Source organism: Protopterus annectens, chromosome 16.part0 (assembly GCF_019279795.1).
Source record: "Protopterus annectens isolate FY-2018-M chromosome 16.part0, PAN1.0, whole genome shotgun sequence".
NCBI lineage: Eukaryota > Metazoa > Chordata > Ceratodontiformes > Protopteridae > Protopterus > Protopterus annectens.
In genome coordinates, this window is record NC_056750.1 from 146876358 (window position 1) to 146890411 (window position 14054).

The following is a 14054-nucleotide window of genomic DNA, read 5'->3' on the forward strand; positions in this document are numbered from 1 at the left end:
CATAGGTATACTTACATTTAATCAAACCGCATTAACAAGTTCATATTTACAAACATTATACTTCGCAATATTGCTATATATCATATGCCCTAAAAAGCATTACATACATTATTCAATTTCTGCCTTTTCTTTTTTAGACAAGAAACGTCTTTATTAAACCATCACTTAATGATATAGTCAGTCATACATTTATATAAATGAAAAACCACACCAAAACAATCCTAGTTGCAAGCATTTTACATCACAAACCATACTGACACACTCCCAGTTGTAATCATTATATATCACTCATAATCTACCCAATCATTTTCAAACATTACATATCTCATTTAAGTCCTGCCATCTTTTAAACATCATTCCTCCCTGTATGTATTTTCCCCACAATTTCCATTTTCCCTGTGTAATTTGCTCCTACCCTTTTCTAAAGGTCTCAGTTCCAGTTGTTTTGTCTCTGTTACTATATTCACTACTTCTAGTACAGTTGGTTTAGATTTTGATTTCCATTTTCTAGTAATTGCATTTTTTGCAACCACCATAATCAGACTCAGTAAGACCTTACCCAGTTTAGGCAGTTTTTATTCTCTATCATAGCTCAGAAAAATCATCTCCCTCGTTACACCAATCTGCCCACCCAGCATCTCAGACAGTGCACCCTACAGGGAATCATTAAAGTCTGCCAACTCATTGAAGTCCCAGAAAATATCTTCCCAATTACCTCTTTCTTCCCCTTCACACCTCCAACATTTGCTGTCTACCTGAGGAAAAATTCTCTGGAGTCTACTTGGGGTATAAAAATATTGATGTAAACTTTTTTATTTTTATTTTATTTTACATTTGTTGACTGGGATAGTCCGACTGGATGCATGTCCATTTTCAGCGGAGGCCCGGGGAGAAAAGCTCCAAGGGTAAGCAGATACAGCATTACATAATACCAGCATTACATATTACAAACAGACCATTAATTTTGCTAGTCTGAATTAGTAGCTTGTTAGAGGATTGAAGTGGTCTAGGATTGTTATAGGGGGTGATAATATTTTTAAGTGCAGGAGTATTGTCCGGATTATAGAGGATTTTATAGGCCATAATCAGATGGTTATACTGGATTAGGCTGGGTAGTTCAAGCCACCCAAGCTGATTTAGATTGATGCAATGATGTGTCCTAAATGGCAGCCCAGTGGCAAACCTGGCAATGTGGTTGTAGCAAATTGAGAGTTTGTTAAGGACAATAGTAGAGGGGATGCATACAGAAGGGTTGAAAGAAGATGGGAGTGAGCTATGGCAATTTTAGCTGAAGGGGTTGGGAAGGCTTTTATTCTGTAAAGTAACCCTAGTTTTTTATTGATGGTTTTGATAGTTTGGTTAACATGTAGGTCGAAGTTTAGATTATTATCTATGATGGCATCTAATAGTTTTGTAGAGGAGTCAGGGGAGATTATTGTGCCATCATTTGAATTTATGGTAAAGGTGAAAGCTGTAGACCTACGTGTTGGTGAAAATAACAGCATTTTAGTTTTTTTGGGATTTAGGATCAGACAATGTTCAGAAAGCCAGTTTTCTATTGTATTGAAGGTGGTCTGGGTAGCTGACCATAACTCTATTGGAGATGTGGCCGAGCAAATCAGAGTAGCGTCATCAGCATATTGGATACAGCTGACTTTTGGGATGTCAGTATAAAGGTCGTTAATGAAGATGGAGAACAGCAAGAGCCCTAGTATAGAGCCTTGTGGTATTCCGAGGGTGTTAGGTAGAAGGTTAGAGAGTTTGTTCTGCCAGTGGACAGCCTGCTGTCGACCATTCAGGTAGGACTGAAACCACTGAAGGGCTCTAGTATCTAGACAGAATGTTTGCAGGGTGTGGATTAAAAGTTGGTGATCAACCATATCGAATGCCTTGGAAAGATCTAAAAAGAGGGTTGAGGATATATAATTATTGTTGCAATTATGGTTTATGGTGTTGGTAAAGGCTAGGAGGGCTGAAGTAGTGCTGTGATGAGAACGGAAGCCATGCTGAGTGCCTGCCATAATGTGATTCTGGATTAGGTGGTGCATGAGTTGTCTATGAATACATTTTTCCATAACCTTTGCAAGTGGAGAGAGTATAGCTATTGGCCTATAATTGGAGAATTCAGTAGAGCTGCCTCCTTTGTGAAGTGGGATTACATAGGATATTTTTCAGATGGTGGGAATTTTAGCTTCTACTATGGTTCGATTGATTAGCATTGAGATGGAGTAAGCAATAGCATCAGCTGATTTTTGTAGGTACTCGGCAGGGAGTTGATCAGCAGAAAGTGTAGTGGGTTTTAATTTTTTGATCAAGGTACAGATAAGTAAAGTGGCGACTGGCTGGAAGCTGAATGCAAGTAGGTTTTTAAGGGTGCTACTTTCAGAACCAGGGGAGCTAGGAGGTAGTTGGCTAGCTAGGGCTTGAATTGTCTCAGTAAAGAATCTGTTAAAAGTGTCAGAAACATCTTCAGGGGGTTTATCAATAGTAGCAGCAGGGATTGGGGTTGAAGTTTGTCCAGGATGTAGTAGATTATTTAAACCTGCCCAAAACTTCTGAGGGTTATTTTGATTTACTGTCTGTAAATTACAGTAGTATTTTTTTTTTGTTTTGTAAAATGGATTTTGTAGTTTCGTTCCTGGATTGCCTGTATTTAATGTGTTCTTGGGGGTCTTTAGAAGAACGCCATAAAGCCCATGCTTTGTTTCTAAGGATAATTTTGAGTTTAGACTTTAGAAAGCCATGGCACAGTTTTTGCCTTTGTTCTCTTTGAACGAACAGGTGATTTCCAAGCAAAAATCCTAAATCTTTTAGATTTTGTTGCACATTTGGGAGACATACATATATCCTCACATTGTTTCTTTGTGAATTGCAGGTCTTTATTATAAGAACGAAGTTTTAAATATTCGAACACCATATGGGCAGCAGCAAATGGTCAAATATTTAAAACCTCTCAAGTGTGAATGGAGATCGCCATAGGGAATTCTTCCCTTTACTTCAATGTAGTGCAGTCTTGGAGTTGGTATATTTAAATAGTCGGGGAGTGTGCAGGGTAGCAATCAGGTAGGTTTTTCTTTTATTTTTGCATTTTTTATTTTGGTTTCAATGTTTTACAATGTTGCTCATATGGTGTCGCCCATATGGTGTTCAAAGTTGTAAAACTTTGTTCTTATAATATAGACCCATGAATTGCCTATCCAATCTCTCTTCCCAATTCTTTCTAATCTCCTCTGATTGATTCGTATAGTTATCATGCAATATTTTATATGTTCTACTAATAATTCCTTTTTAGTGGCAGCTTCTATTCTAGATTCTACTAAAAAGTCTACCAGTGCTGGTCTTTTGTTTAGGACCCCCTATTTCTTTCTCTCTGCCTGTACTCTGATATTTGTCCTTGCTTGATAGGGAAGGCAATCTCTAACCTGCAGTCCAAATACATTCTTGGCAAGTTCCCATTCTGTCATCTTTCCCTCTCTAGTTATTTGCTCCCAATACCTTGGTTCCTTTGCCAGTTTTCTTCAATAAATTCCAGCTTCCGCTTGCCTATTGTCTAGATCCCTAATTGCAGTTGTCCCTATTGGCGGAGTCTCCTTTCTCCATTCATGTGTTGGCTTAGTTCTTAGAATATTTTCTGCTACTTTATGAATATAATATTCTGTATGATTATTTCTTATTCTCCTTAAAGATCTGCATCAAAAATCCCAGTCTCTCCTTATTTCTTGAGCTTCACCCCTGTTTCATCATCATCTCTTTTCACTATGAATTATAGTTTTCTACTTGTGCTATGTATAGGAGCCTTAACAGTGTAGCTCTGCAATATTCTTCAAATTGGGTAATTCCAATCTGCCCTGGTCTACTGGAAGAATCAGCTTATCTCACTTGACTCTTGCCGTCTTCCCCTCCCAGATAAAGTCCTTCAGCTCTTTTATAATTGCTATCCACAACTTCTCCTCTGGTTGATAAAAATATGCCTGACCTGTGTATAAGACTAAAGGAACTAAAAACATCTTAACTGCTTGTATTTTACTATCCATATCCATATAACAGAGCTTCGATTTTCTCAGTTTTTGTATTATTTTTTTGTTTAGTCTCTTCCCACATATCCTTAGCTGCCACACCGGAATTTTTACTCCTAAATGTTTCATTTTATCATGTCCCCTTAAGTACGGATATTGCTGAACCAGTTTGAGTATGGGCACATAATTTGCTGCTATTACCTTTATTTTAGCTTCATTAATTTTGTATCCTGAAAAGATATGAAACCCTCACACAATGTTGCACAGCACTATAATGTCCCTTTCTGGTTTTGTCAGGTATAAAATAATATCATCTGCAAATAGAGCCAGCTTTTCTTGACTACCATACAAATTATATCCTTGAATTCCCCTTATGTTCTTTGACAGTGGTTCTAAATATAATGCAAATAACAAAGGGGAAAGAGGACACCCCTGTCATGTTCCTCTTCTCAAGCAGAAATTATCAGAGAGGACCCCACCCACTTTAATTTTTACCTCCAATCCCTCATATAGCCTCCTAAACAAACATAATTTTATCAGGAAATGCAAAAGCTTCCTTTGCCCTGCTCATAAAGTCCCAGCTTACTCTGTCAGATGCTTTCTCTGCATCAAGACCCACCAACAACAGTGCTATTTTCTTATATTCTGCTTCCCTCTGGATCATCAGTGTTCTGTTAATGTTGTCAAATGTTTGCCTTCCCTCCACAAATCACACACTGATCCATATCTATCAATTTTGGCATCATGTTTGCCATTTCTTTAGCCATTATAGACATAAACACTTCATAATCATGGTTTAGTGTTGAAATGGGCCTGTTTGAAGCTGGTTCTGATGGATCTTTACCCTCTTTAGGTCATACAGCTACCACCACTTTCTTCCAGGAAGATGGTACTTCTCCTCCTCTTAAAATACTGTTAAACAAAACCTTCCAGATCTTTCTCAGTTTTTTCCTCTCTTAGCTGCCAAATGTCTACAGGAATGTCATCTGTTATTGGAGACTTTCCAGTAGATTGGTTATACATCATCATTTTTATCTCATCTCTTTCTATCCTAACTGTTAATAATTCAGCCTCATCTTCCTCTAACCTTGGCATATTTATTTCTTCCATGAACATTTCCATTTTTATCTTTTCTTGATTTCTATATTTCTCTACTTTATACAGACTTTCATAGAATTTCTGAAATATTTCTAATACCTCTACAGGATTCCTTGTTACCTTCCTTGCTATAGGCTCCTTAAGTTTGGCAACATCCCTTTCTACTTCTGTTCTCTGAGTCGTTTTGTTAAAAGTTTTTGTGCTCTAGAGTTATTATCAAAAAACATTTGTTTTAACAGCAATCTTTTTAAACTTGTAGGTAATCCCTTGTTTTCTGTTTAGAATTCTGCAGTTGATCCTCTTCTTGTTCTGCGAGATTCCCCCTATTCTGCAATACTTTAACATGTGTCAGTCCCACTAAATAATTCTTTCTTTCCTTTCCATCTTTCTTATCTGGCAGTTGGAATTCCACAATCAAGAAGGTAATTTTCACAGGATGAGGCTCTTCCATTGTACTTTTCAGCTGGGCAGACCCCTGTGATTTCCCCAAATGTGGGAATCTCAGCTGCATAATTTATGGTAGTGTGGGACTGCATTCGCCTGTTTCTCTTAAGTTAAGGTAACAAACAAACAGATCTGTTTCTTTTGTTCTACCATTTTTAGGTCTCAAGCTTGTATTTCTAACCAATGCTATATATACAATTCCCCAAGCTCCTAACTCTGAAAAGGCCAGTCATTTACTCCTATTTGCAACATTTACCTTTTTCTACAAATGCACTTATTTTCTGTCTTTTTCTCTGAAAACACACTTCTTCCTTTCCTTTCTGTCTTTCTCACCTCAAAATAGGCTTCTTTCTTTCTTTCCCTTCCCTTCCTTTCCTTTCTCAAACCTAGTTTTGCCGCTAACCTCATAGAGAATTGCCAGGTTCCCAATAACCAAAGTCATACTTACCTCCAAGGGGAATACCATGATCAAGAAGGTGGTTTCCCTAGGATGAGACTCTTAAATTGTACTTTTCACTTGCGTTGCTTCCTATGATTTCCCCAAATGTGGGAAAGTCAACTGCATAATTTATGGTAGTGGTGGACTGCCATTGTGCAGTCCCCTAAACTTAAGCTAACAAACAAACAGATCTGTTTTTCTTTTAGCATGCCTAGCTCACACGCCTGTATTTCTAACCAATGATATACATACAATTCCCCAAGTCCTAACTGAGAAACAGCCATTTAATCTCATCGTAATCTTATTTACAAGACTTACCATTTTCTCCAGATGCACTTCTTTTCTGTCTTTGTCACTATAAACACTCCTGTTGCTTTAATTTCCATCTTTCTATGTGAAACGTACTCTCTCGAAACACAGTTCTTCCTTTCCTTTCCTTTAGTTTCCTTTCAATGGACTTTGACTTGAGAAAGAAGACGGCCAGGACTGACTTTTCTGAACTCCTGGAGACAGGCATTGCCTCCCCCTCCCACACCCAGTCTAGAACTTGTTGAAAGGACAGACAAGGTACAGTTGTACTTTTATTATTAAAAGACTTCCGAAATAAAATTAATCGTGCTTAAAACCACTGCATGAAATCCAAAAATATTATGGTCTGCTTAGGAAAGTTTTATGAGTTTAGTTATTTGGTACAGCATTTAAATGAAGCATTTGCTAATTTATGCAAACATCTGTGCCTGTGGTTTATATTATGTCTTGCATTACAATAAAGTTGGTTTTGACTTACAATCCTTTCTAAAATGCTGCAGTGGTTGCAATATTTGTATACACTGCTCGTGACTAAACTGAGTATTTCTTTTTTGTCATTTTTACATGAGATCTACTTCTTTACTTACTGTGATACTTAAACTTAACTGTACTTTGCTGTTTCCACATAAATCATTATTTAATTAAAAAAAAAACAAAACAAACTAATGAACTATTTCTCCATGGCTGTTTTCACCTTCAGTAGGATTCCTTCTAAGTTCATAACAGTACATATGCCTGCTATGCCATGGATGGAGACTGGGGCTTGGTATAGGTAACCGACCATCTCTTCCAGGCAAGCAGTGAAAATACTTGTACTATCTGTACGTGTACTGTGTGCTGTACAAGAAATACCTGTTTCTACTACCACAACTAGAACAACATCGTGTGCAACTGAATGGATACTGCTGTCTTTCCACCCATGATGTCAGACCTTCTTAAGGTAATCTTTCCACATCCACCAAACCCAGTGTCCCACTTCCCAGTCTCACCTCGGTACTCAACTGACCAGACTGCACCCCCCCCTTTGTAAATTCTTGGATCCACCACTGTTGTGTATACTTTGTGGCACGGCAGGCAGATTTCAAAAGCCCAGTGCATTTGTGTTTGACAGTAATATTGCTGAGAACTGGAGAGTGTTTGGGCAAGAGTATGACATTTTCATGCAGGCTGCATTTTCTGATAAATATGACCATACAAAGGCATTTATTCTACTTAATTTAGTTGTGTCAGAAGCCATTGAAAGGGAAAGCTCATTTGTGTGTGCACCTGCTATTTATACTGTAGAGGAGGAAAACCATCATATTGTTGTATAGGCTAAATCAAGGGAGGACCCAGAGTGCTTAAAATGTAAATTTAAAGAAATGAGTAACCCTCTGACAAATGTTACAATGGAAAGGCACTTATTTTACACAAGGGATTAAAAGCCTGGTGAAACATCTGCAACATATATAACTGACCTGAGGAATAAAGCTAAAACATGCAGATTTGGTGACTTAAGGGATGAGTTGATAAAGGACAGACTTGTATGTGGCATAAAAGATGATGCGGTGAGAAAGATTTTGCTTCGTGACAGTGATTTAATTTTGAATAAGGCCACTGAGATTTGTCAGATATACAAGCTTACAGAAAAGCACACAAATATGCTTACAAATGAGAAAAGCTCTAGAAGGCACAGTGATAAAGCTCACTAGATGCAGCTGTAACCCCTGCAGCATTTACTGGTAAACCCCAGAACTTTCTAGAAAATTCCAGAAGTCGCACAGCCTCAGTGAAGCATAAGAATGAGTCACCACAATCAAAGCATGGGACCCAATCTAGTTTCATTGTCAGCTGTTATAATTGTGGTGGCAGGAGCAGCCTTAGCTCAACTGGTGCTCTAGGCAAAAGGGCTCCAAGGTGCCCCTCACCATGCCACCTGGTGCCCCCACCCTGGTCTACCTACACCAAACAAATACTGGAAAAGCACCCCTGCTAGTGCGGCACCCTAGGCAGGCATCTAGTTGGCCTATGTCTAAGGCTGGCTATATGTGGTCTTAACCATGAATCTAAAAGGGAAGAGTGTTTAGCTTTTGGTCAGCAATGCCATAAATGTAATAAATGGAATCATTTCAAAATGTTTTGTAAATCAAAAGGCCTGTATTTTTTTATTAAGAGGGAACATTTTAAGAAACAAGCTGATCAGTTAGACTGTGGCAATTCTACTCTTTATGTTGATGGTGTGTGTCAGTGCTTCATGATAGAACAAAATCCATAAAAGGGAAGTCACCCCTGATCATTATTAGTAAAAAAATATGAGCACTCATACAATCAACTAAGGCCAATTTTGAGAGAAAAATTGCCATGGATTCAAAGGACAATCATAAGGCCTTTTTCAGCTATGTTAGGAACCTGGGTGGAAACTCCCAGATATGCTCAGAATTAGTCCAAAATGATACAAAAATCACTGAACCCACAGACATTGCTAACATACTGACAGACAGGTTCAGTGCAAACTTCACCCCCCTCTTCCTCCCTAAAGGAGAGATAACTATCCCAGCAGAGAGTAGCCTCCCAGACATCTCAAATGCGCAGGTGAAAGCTGCTCTCTCTAAAGCTAAAAACACAGCATCAATGGGACCGGATGGTGTCCCCAGCTGTGTGCTACACGAGCTAAATGAGGAATTAAACCCGCACATAATGCAGCTGTTTAATCTCAGCCTTACCACAGGATACATGCCCAAGGAGTGGCGTACGGCAACTGTGGTCCCACTCCACAAAGCCTCTACGGACCCTGGTAATTACCGCCCCATAAGCTTAACAAGTCTAGTCTGCAAAGCTATGGAGAGGATCATAATGGAGCTCATAAACAAAGATATAGGGGACTTGTAGACATTGGACCCGACCCAGTTTGGCTTCGTTAAGGGAAGATCATGCCTTTTGAACTTGGTCGACTTCTTCGAAACAGTCACCAAGGCCATTGATGAGGGAAAGGCAGTCCATACAGCCTACCTTGACCTTGCAAAGGCTTTCAACACAATACCCACTCGGGTATTGTAGAAAAACTTACCAGCTTAAATGTAAACCCATATGTCACAAGATGGGTTGCAAACTGGCTTAAGGACAGAACCCACAGGGTTAGAGTTGCTGGCACTATGTCAGACTCCAAGCCGGTCACAAGTGGTGTCCCACAGGGCTTGGTCCTTAGCCCCCTATTGTTCAGCATCTACTTCTCAGAAGTACAGGCCAACATGGGAGGACTTTGGCTGACAAAGTTTGCAGACGACTGCAAATTGGGCGCCGTAGTGGAAAGTGCATCGGACACGGATATCCTTCAGAAGGGACTCACGGAAACAGATAGCTGGTGCCAGAGCCATGGCCTGAAGTTAAACGCCAAAAAATGTATAGTCATACCCTTTGGGAAAAACAAGGTAACCCCAAGCTACCATATAGGTGGCAATCCACTAAGCACAGAAGAGGTTATCAGGGACCTGGGGACCCAGGTTGACAGTGGCCTTTCTTTTGACACTCACGTTGCTAAAGTGGTTAGAAAGACCTTCTACATTGCCCACCTGATCATGAAGGGATTCACATCCAGATCTAGTGAGGTCATTGTTCCCCTGTACTCTTCACTTATCAGACCAATGATCGAGTACAATGCCCCATTTGGGATGTATCTCACCCGACATCTGCAGCAATTGGAGAGACCCCAAAAGTTCCTCACCAAAAGGATAAAGGGACTCCAAAATCTGTCATATGCTGCCAGATTGAAGAAACTCCAGCTCTATTCAGTCGCATACCGTCTGCTCAGAGGTGACATGTGTCTGACATACAAGGCCATGTCCAACCCGGAATTAATTGACATGCTCCACCTCAAAAAATCCAATCCACCAAAACCACTAGAGCAAGCAACTTAAACCTTAGCACAGATATAAATAGGACGTGCTGGAGGGATAGATTTATCACTCAGAGACTCCCTATGCTGTGGAATAAAATCCCTGTCCATGTGAGGCAGAGCACCTCGCTGGCTCTGTTCAAGAGAAATCTTGACCTGTGGATGGGAGATCGTAGGTTTACCCTGGGAATCATCTCTGTGTCACTGCTGGACAGAGGCACAACAAACTAATGGGTACAGTATTTTTTCATATAAGGGGTGGCATAAGCCACAAAAATTTGGGCTAGGCTTATAAATGCCTTAGGGCAGATAGCCTAGTATAAACCTATGAACCTATGAACCTATGAAATGGTCAATGCAGCAGACTTACATGCAAAGAATGAAGTATTTTGTACTGTATGGATAAATGGCAAACCCGTAGAGCTCAAAGTTGATACAGGTTCCACGTGCAATGTTATGTCTGCAGCTGCAGCAACATTTGCTAGAGTTTGCAAAAGTGAAAGGCTTGATTTGGCAAAGTATGCTAAATTTGTTGCTTATGGAGGTGAAACAATTCAAATTGAAGGCTCCGTTTCATAGTTTAGTACTAAGCTAACTGCCCTTGCGAGCCATTTTAAGCCTAGCCAATTATCCATTGTGAGACTCAAACCCTGCACCTTGTGTTTGTAAGACAAACACCTTAACTATTAGGCCACCCTCATGCTACTGTGCTGGAAGCAGCCACAACTTATTTTTTTATTTGGTCAAGAGGCATGTCCAGTCATTATTAGGGCTCACAGACACTTTGAAATTGGGACTGCTTTAATTTAATAAGGAAGTCCACCATATTAGCTTAAAAGGCCACTACTCTAATTTTGCCCAGCACATTTTTTGTATGTATACAGATCTTTTTGAAGACAAACTAGACAAGCTTCCAGTCATGTACTCTAGGAAGTTAGACCCAGAGGTCAGTTCAGTTATCAGGCCAGCACATGGAGGACAGAGTTAAAGCAGAGTTATGGTGTGACAAGGTGTAATTTGTCCAGTGGAAACTCCAACTGTCATAAGAAAAACTCATATGAGATCAGAATATGCATTGACCCATGAGATTTGAACAAAGAGCTAAAAAGACCTCATCATCCAATGTGCACAGTTGAACAAGTTGCAACTTTGATGAGAAATGCCACTATTTTTTGTTTTCGATGCAAAGAGTTAATTTTGGCAAATTCAGCTTGACAAAAAATCCTCATTGCTCACTACTTTCAGTACTCCGTTTGGCAGGTACAGATTTTTGAGAATGCCATTTAGGATAAATTCTGCAAGTGAAGTTTTTCAATGCGCAATGGAGCAACGTTTTTCTGGGTATCCTTGTGCTATCATAGAGGAGGACATACTAGTTGGAGGTCATGATGAAGCCAAACATGACAGAAACCTCAGAAAAGTTCTAGAAAGGGCACATCAAGGGAAGCTTAAGCTCAACCCACACAAATACAAATTCAGGCTACAAGTAGTTCCTTATGTTGGTTACTTATTTATGAGTACAGGCCTATGACCAGATCCTTCAAAGCAATCAGCCATTCTCGAGATGCCAGCTCCAGACAATGTTCAAGCTCTGCAACGTTTTCTCGGCATGATCAACTACCTAGACAAGTTCATTCCAGACTTGAGCCAACTTTCAGCACCACCCAGAGAGCTGACACATAAAGATGTATCCTGGTCCTGATTAGAGCAACACCAAAGAGCATTTGATGTCCTGAAACAAAGAACTGTAGTCCGCCAATGCTCAGATACTATGATGTTCACCAGCCAGTAATACTTTCCTGTGATGCTTCACAATTTGGACTTGGTGCAGTCATTCTACATGAGAATCAACCTGTTGACTATGCATTGAGAACTCTTATGCAAACTGAACAACAGTGTGCCCAGATTGAGAAAGAGCTTTTGGCAATTGTGTTTGCATGTTCAAAGTTCCATGATTTTGTTTATGGTAGACCTATCCAGACTGAAACAAACCACCGACCTCTAGTCACTATCTTGAGAAAACCTATGCATTCAGCCCCAGCCCAACTGCAATGTATGAAGCTGAGACTGCAAAAGTATAATTTCAGTCTTGTCTACAAGAAAGGCAAACATCTTTATCTTACTGATTCATTATCCAGATCACGCAGGAAATACCACTAAAAAGAATGACAATCAAGGTTTTCATTCAAGTGATGATTTTGAAGTCATGGAAGTGCATAACTTTTCTTCCACACATCTTGATGAGCTGAGAGATCACACAGCTACGGATCCAGTTTTACAAAAGCTCAACCACTTTATCAGTCAAGGACGGCCATCAAAGCAATCTGGTTTAACTCAAGAACTGCAACCTTATTTTCCATACAGAGATGAGATCTTGTCTGACAAAGTTATCATAATGAAAGGTCAGAAAGTAATTGTTCCAAAGTCCTTGCAACCTGAGTACATTACTATCTTGCATTGTGGTCACCCAGGAACCAAATGTACCAAAAGAAGGGTGAGAGAGATAGTATTTTGGACTTCTATGTCACAAGACATTGAGAGAGCACTTTCTTCTTGTTCAGTATATAATAGTACAAAGCCTCATCAACAGAAAGAACCACTTCAGCTTAACCAGATTCTGGAACTACATTGGTCGACAGTAGCCACTGATATCTTCTAGTGTAATGGTCAACATTATTTGGTGTTAGTAGACTCTTACTCCAATTGGTTCAAGACTGACATATTTCCTTACCTAGCATCCAGTACAGTCATTATGAAGATGAAACGTCATTTTAGACAATAGCACACAGTTTACAAGCCAAAAGTTCAAAAGATTTGCAGAAGAATGGGACTTCACTCATGTCACAAGTAGTCCAGTGTACCCATAGTCAAATGGTTTGGCAGAACGTGCAGTGCAAAATGCAAAACAGTAACTTGAGAAGTCAAAATGAGATAATAGTGATGTTTTCCTGACTATCTTGAATCTCAGAAATATTCCTCATGATAAATATCTTGGTTCACCTGCCCAGAGACTTCTGTTGAGACAAACCAGCAACACATTACAACTCAGTAGTCAATTGTTGGTTGCATGTGTCAAGAACAGCAGATCAGTGAAACAGTCTGTTGAGGAAATGCCTATCCCAAAAGTCCTACTACGATAAGACCAGTAGATCACTCAATCCATTATGAAAAGGAGAGGTGCTAAGGATGCAAATGTCCAAAGGTTATGATCGGATTGGTGTCATAAAGAATATTTGTCCAGAGCTAAGATCGTACATTGTGAAAACAGTAGAAGGAATCTTCAGGCAGAACTGGAGGCATTTACTACTGGTATCCAAGCCTATACCACACCAAATAGCCTGTGAGAGAGACTCTTTATCTCAGAGTGAGTCGTCCACTGTTCCAATTCTAGAGGAAATTCTAGAGGACATTCCTGTTCCTATGAAAAATCTAGAAGTTCCTGATATGAGTTGTGTACCGCAGACTGTCCCTGTTGTAATTTTAGTCCCATCAGTTATGTTACAAGATATGGTCGAAATTCTTAACCTTGCAATAGATACAAAGCAACTTGGACATGAATATTGTGTTTTGTTTCTGACGTACATAGTAATGCATGCTTATCTCTGCTATTTTTTTATGTAAAGGGCAATCTTTTTAACTCATTACATCCAAGTAATGCCTCCAGGTGCATCTGCAGTTAACTCCTACTGATGCCTGTAGGTGTCAAATATTGCTTGCTCATATTTGCATCAATAATTCCAAAACCATGCTTTGTTCAAGATTTTAAAATATTGCATCTTAAAGCTTAGACAATGGTAAACCCAGCTGCATTAATGTTTGACCTCTGTCTAGTGCAGGAAAAGAGATATTAATTGTTGTTTTTATGATATTAATTTAT

The 14054-nt window shown here is 39.5% G+C and overlaps 1 protein-coding gene and 2 non-coding genes across 3 annotated transcripts in view; all 3 read left to right on the forward strand.

Annotated features, from left to right (window-relative positions):
* LOC122790392 (integumentary mucin C.1-like) overlaps positions 1–14054 on the forward strand; it is a 533572-nt gene that overhangs the window by 261406 nt on the left and 258112 nt on the right. The gene's annotated exons all lie outside the window — the stretch shown is intronic.
* On the forward strand, positions 5500–5666 carry LOC122791142. The gene has a single exon (XR_006363111.1). It is a non-coding gene; the product is annotated as a U1 spliceosomal RNA (small nuclear RNA).
* LOC122791140 lies at positions 5999–6163 on the forward strand. Its single transcript, XR_006363108.1, has one exon. It is a non-coding gene; the product is annotated as a U1 spliceosomal RNA (small nuclear RNA).